The following is a 6,247-nucleotide window of genomic DNA, read 5'->3' on the forward strand; positions in this document are numbered from 1 at the left end:
TTTTTAGTATGGAAAAATGAACTTTTATATTACTAAGTTATAAACATATTTTTTTCAGTTCTTTTTTTCAAGTTAAATTTTATAATGAAGAGTAGTTCAACAGGATTTTAATATGTTGGTGAGATGCCTATGTGTTAATATTTTTATCCTCTTGCTACAACTTCTCAAGTGTTGAGATACCAGATGAACATAACTATATACATGTAAAACTTCATTTTACCAGATATTTTATGTTGTCTAGATGCTATTTCCATATGATATTTGTGCCATATCATATTGACAATTGCCACCACATGGTCTAGAACACTGGTTTTCAATCCTTCTAATGCTTCAACCTTTAATTTAGCTCTTCATGTTGTGGTCATCACAAATATAAACTTAATTTTGTTGCTATTTTATACCTGCAATTTTCTTACTGTTATGGCCATAATGTAAATATCTGATTTGCAAGATATCTGATATTCAACATCAGTGCATTAGACCTTCCAAAGGGGGTATGACCCACAGGTTGAGAATAATTGTTCTAGAGAGTTCAAGTAAGCTTTGTGCAGTGGAGGTATCATAGCCAGTGAGGTTTATCCAAAGCATGATTTTTGCTAATAGATAATTAGAGCACTAGGTGAATATCAAGACATACACACATTTGGAGATAAATATAATATCCTTTGACTTTTGTTTCCTTGTTAAAATAAATTTTCTAGGAAATAGGCAGCTGTCAGAAAGATTGAATAAAATGTAGGCTGGAAAGGTATTGATACAAAGAAAAACTTGTGATAATGTCAAGCAAGAGATGAAAGGTGGCATTGAATTTTTTTTAAGCACTAGTTCAAAGGATCATCATACTGAGCATAAAAAAAGGAATTAGCTCCCTTTCCTCATTTTGCCTGAGTGGTATTGTCAAAGCATAATTATAAATAACTATATATATTAGAGTAATTGCCTGCGGGTATACTGTTATATTTGATGGCTTCATTACTCTAACATGAAAATCAAGCAAGGTCTCTATCTGACAGTATTTACCACTCTCCCTACATTCATTTTCCACATCTTTGTGATGATTAAAGCTTATTGTTTCAATTTATATTCAGTAAGAATTAATTTAAAAGGTTAGCATGATATCCTCATATATTTGCTTTAAAAATATTTAGTCAGAATGGAATGCATTATTTTATATTTCCATACAAAGTAACCAGATACCCTTTTAGAGTAGGTTATGGTTTATTTGGATATAATTATTTTGATTCTGCTTCAATTCATTTGATTACTGTCTAACTGATTGATTTGCTTTATTGTCCTACATGTTTTGTCTAATAGACAACAATCTTATTTTCTGTCAATGAAAAATATATAAATAACCTTACTTTAACAGATTACCTTTTATTTTTCCATGTCATGTTACTACTAAAATAGTTATATTTAGTTCCAGTTGTATCTTTTAATATCAAAATTATATTATTATACCAATATACTATTATATCAATAGTAAATCTTGGGCTAATCTATTTTCTACTGTTATTCACTTTTTAAAGGCATATTCACCCAAGTGATGGACCATATTTCAAAATGTTCTGTTAGTTGTATTTATGTACAAGTTTTTGCTTTCTGATATTAGAAGAACTGAATAATTTATTGTTGTCATATATGATGGGTATTTTTCAATTATTTTTCTCAATATTATGGCAAAATACCTGAGTGTAGCTGCCTAAGGAGTGAAGCAGTTTTCTTTGCTCTCATTTTACCAGCATATTCTGCCATAGCATGGAATTCACGGTGGTAGAAACATGAGACAAAATGTCACTTATATTTATATTAAGGAAATAGAAATGGATGTTGTTCTCTGTTTGATTTCTGTCTTTACTATAGGTCTGCAACCCTCATGGAGTGATAAAACTTGCATTTGGGGTGGGTGTTGAAAACTCTTCCTAGCCAATCTAAAACTCACACACAGACATCCAGTGGTATGTCTCAGATGTGACTTTAAACCAAGTCATGTTGACAATCAGGATTATCATGGATTCTAGGGTAGATACTAGTTACTCAGCTGCTACTCTGGGATACTAGGCCAGTTCTATGAGAATCTAAATTTGGAGTCTTACTGTCTTCCATTCTAAAAAAAAAAAAAAAAAAAAACCTTGAAAATTATGTGACAAAAGGAAATTAAAAAAAAAAAAAAACGTACTTTTTGGTTAATTTTACTACGTAAACAACCCAGACATTACACATATAAATATAGCCTATCTCACCCTTAAGATACAAAGTATTGTCTGTTTCTTCTAGGCATCAAATCTATACATCATGTTACTCCACTAAACATTGTAGCCGGTTGTAACACCACAGAAAGTATGTTGTAATTTGAATATGAAATTCTCTCCCTATGTTAATGTATTTGTGTGCTTGGTACCTATGCTGATAGTCACAACTTGATATTAGCTAGGGTTATCTAGGAAGAAATAACTTCAATTAATAAAATGCTTCCCAGTATACAGAGGGACCTCACAATCTGCACAAGCCCCTTTGTGTACACATTATGACTTCCATTTTTAGTGATTTTTTTATGGGATTCCTGAGTATGTGAGTGAGTGGTCTCTGGTTCTTTGCATTTTCATGAGCTCTATTTCTCCTGTATGTGTGGTCTGTCCAACTTTAATGTAATAGTTTTGTTTTTATCCCATTATATTATATCATGTTGTATTTTAATATTATCACTTCAAAGCAGTTCTTTTTCCTTTTTCTTTATTTATTTAAACATTTTTTACATACCAGATTTTAAGCTCCTCCAAGTCTACACTCTGACTCTTCCACATCTCCTATCTCCTCTCCCCATTTCACAAGGATGTCTCCACCCTACCACCCACCCCACCAGACCTCCCTACTCCCTGGGGCCTCCAGTCTCTTGAAGGTTAGGTGCATCTTCTCTGACTGAGTCCAGACTTGGCAATCCTCTGCTGTATATGTATTGGGGGCCTCATACAAGCAGGTTATGCTGCCTGGTTGGTGGTCCACTGTCTGAGAGATCTTTGGAGACCAGCTTAGTTGAAACTGAGGATCTTCCTATAGGGTTGCCCTCCACCTTTGTTTCTTCCAGCTTTTCCCTAATTCAACCACAGGGGTCAGCAGCTTCTGTCCATTGGTTGTAAATATCTGCATCTGACTCTTTCAGCTACTTGTTGGGTCTTTTGGAGGACAGTCAAGATAGGCCCCTTTTTGTCAGCACACCATAGCCTCAGTAATAGTGTCACTACACCCTTCACAATAGCCAAAAATTATTTAAAATATCTTGGGGTAATTCTAACCAAACAAGTGAAAGATCTGTATGACTATAACTTCAAGCCTGTCAAGAAAGTAATTAAAGAAAATTTCCCATGCTCATGGATATGCAGAACTAACATAGTAAAAATGTCTATCCTATCAAAGGCAATCTACAGATTCAAAACAAAACCCATCAAAATCACAATGCAATTCTTCAAAGACATGGAAAGAGCAATTTTCAAATTCATCTGGAAAACAAAACACCCAGTAAAGTAAAAACAATTCTTAACAAGAAAAACTTCTGGGGTAATCACCATCCATGACCACAAGCCTTACTACAGAGCAATAGTGATTAAAAACTGCATGGTATTGGTACAGAGACAGACACATTGATCAATGGAATAGAATTGAAGACCCAGAAATAAAATCTCACATTTATGAACACTTGATCTGTGATGTAGAATCCAAAAATATACAATGAGAAAAAGAAAGCATCTTCAATAAATGGTGCTGGTCTAACTGGCAGTATGTATGTAGAAAAATGAATTTTGTCCCATATTTGAAACCTTGCACAAAGCTCAAGTTCAAATGGATCAAGGACCTCAACATAAAACCAGATACACTGAATTTAATAGAAGAGAAATTAGGAAAGAGATTGAACTCGTTGGCAGAGGAGTAAATTTCCTAAACAGAACTCCAATGGCTCATGTTTTAAGATTAAGAATTGATAAACTGGACCTCATGAAACTGGAAAGCTTCACTAAGGCAAAAACCATAGTAAATAGGACAAATTGGCATTCTACAAATTGGGAAAAATCTTCACTAATTCCATATCCAAAAGAGGGCTCATATCCATGCCTTTGTAGAGGATTTTCTTGAATGGTAAATGATGAAAAGAGACTTACACAACTGTGAACAGTGTCATGTTTGAGCAGGTAGTCTTGGCTTGTATAGGAAAGCTAAGTGAGGAAGCCAGAGGAAACAAGCAGTGATCCTATCATTGATTTTATACTTCAAATTCTTACCTTGTCTTTCCTTGATGATGGACCAGCTTGTCAATTGAATGGTCAATGATTTATCATTGCAACATAAAGCAAACTAATACAAGAAAAGAATTTATTTACCTTATGTTTCCAGATCATAATCCATATTTGCAGAAGTCAAGGCAGGAATTCATAGAGGAGCTTGAAACAGAAAGCAGAGAGAAATACTGCTTGATGAATTGCTCACAGACTCACAATTTGCAATCTCGCTTATATAGCTCATAACCACCATTTCCTGGAAAGTGTACTGTGCACAGTAGGCTGTGCCCTCCTACATCCATTAGTAATCAAGGTACCAGCCAAGACATGCCCATGAGGAAACCTGATATAGGTAGTTCATCCATGAAGGCTTTTCGCTTAGAGGATGGCTCTAGGTAGTTAACTACCGGAATGTGAGGAAGTGATAAATGTTTTCACATTCCTGCCATCAGAGATGCCCTGCTTCCATAATGATTTTGTTGACATGATGGACTATACCTATATACCAAGAGAAAATAATATATTTCCACTCAAAAATTAACTCTTGGAATGCTTTATGATCACACCTTAAAAAGTAATTTATTATGCCGTGTATCTAAATATATCTAAAATTTAAAAATACTGTGAAAATATCATAGCATAAAAGATAACAACAATACATTTGTATGGGACATTTACCATGAATAGATCTCAGAGGAGGCGACAACTGTGGAGAGTACTGAGCAACAATGTAAAGTTAGTATATTACTGAGATTTAATGAAGAATTTAAAAACATGTATTAATGAAGGTAAACATACAAAAGGATTTTTCTCTCTTTAATAATTAACTTTAGCTTGTGTGTGCAGTCCCCAGATTGTTTTTTTTTTATTTTCAGTGCTTATAAATAAAAGTATAAATACAGAAATACTATATAGACCACTTTCATAGAAGTACTTTCATAATGCCGATCAGCTTGTTACAAAATCTTTTTAAATGCAATTTTTACATTTTGGGAATTGCATACTTCATAACATGTATTTTGATTATGGGGTAATATTTTATCCCAATATTACCCATAATTATTCCAAGATTTATCTTCCAGTCCTTTAACTACTTTATTTTTGTGTCTTTTTTCCCTTAATAACTCACCAAGTCCAATTTCGGCTGCTCATGTATGTATGGGTGTAGAGCTATCCACTGGAGTTTATTTGACATATCAGGAGCCATACTGGTAAAGAAAATTGAGTCTAAAAGTCACCAGTTGTCAACTAGGAATGAGGATTTATGAGTTTCTCCCTACTCCATACTGGAATGCTGATTTCAATGAGCTTTTGTAGGTTGTAATCAACTCTAGATTCTGTTCATGAATGCATGGGTCCTGTACAGCCATATTCAAAAGACCCTGTTTTAGACAGGTCATCTCTGATCTCAGATTAATTTTCCTGTACACTCTACTGTGATTGTCTCTGAGAGTTGGGGGACATGGGTATGGTAGAGATACCTCATTTGTGGCTGAGCATTACACATGTACTTATACTCTGTACTTTTAAAAGTTGTTAGTTACTTTGTTAACTACCATTGTGTTTACATATACACACAACAATTTTCTTATGAGGTTTGAAAGTTAGACTAATCTAGGGTTATAAATATATAAATTTAGGGAACAGTTTGATGCTACATCAAATTAGCAAAGTAATAGTAGGTTTACCTACTTCGGGCTGATGATCTATCAAATATAGTAACATGTATAGATCTGTAGTAACAGAACTGTTTCTTCTCCTGTGGAGTAGGTTGATAACCACCAAAACATTTGTGCCACCATTGTATCCATGGGCACACCATGCCATGCCATTTGTTATTTTAGTCAACAGCATTCACAACTGGGAAACATTGTTGCTGACTTTCCCTCTATCAGTCTATTCTACTATCTGTCAGTAAATAAATGTTGAGCTAAATAAAATTTGTTCATATCATCACAACTAAGTTTAGAAAATAA

At 34.0% G+C, this 6,247-nt stretch overlaps 1 pseudogene; it reads left to right on the forward strand.

Moving 5' to 3' along the window:
* The first annotated feature begins 539 nt into the window (after positions 1–539).
* LOC114608910 lies at positions 540–716 on the forward strand (annotated as a pseudogene).
* The last annotated feature ends 5,531 nt before the right edge of the window (positions 717–6,247 follow it).

Source organism: Grammomys surdaster, unplaced genomic scaffold (assembly GCF_004785775.1).
Source record: "Grammomys surdaster isolate TR1022 unplaced genomic scaffold, NIH_TR_1.0 61, whole genome shotgun sequence".
In the NCBI taxonomy this organism is placed as follows: Eukaryota; Metazoa; Chordata; class Mammalia; order Rodentia; family Muridae; genus Grammomys; species Grammomys surdaster.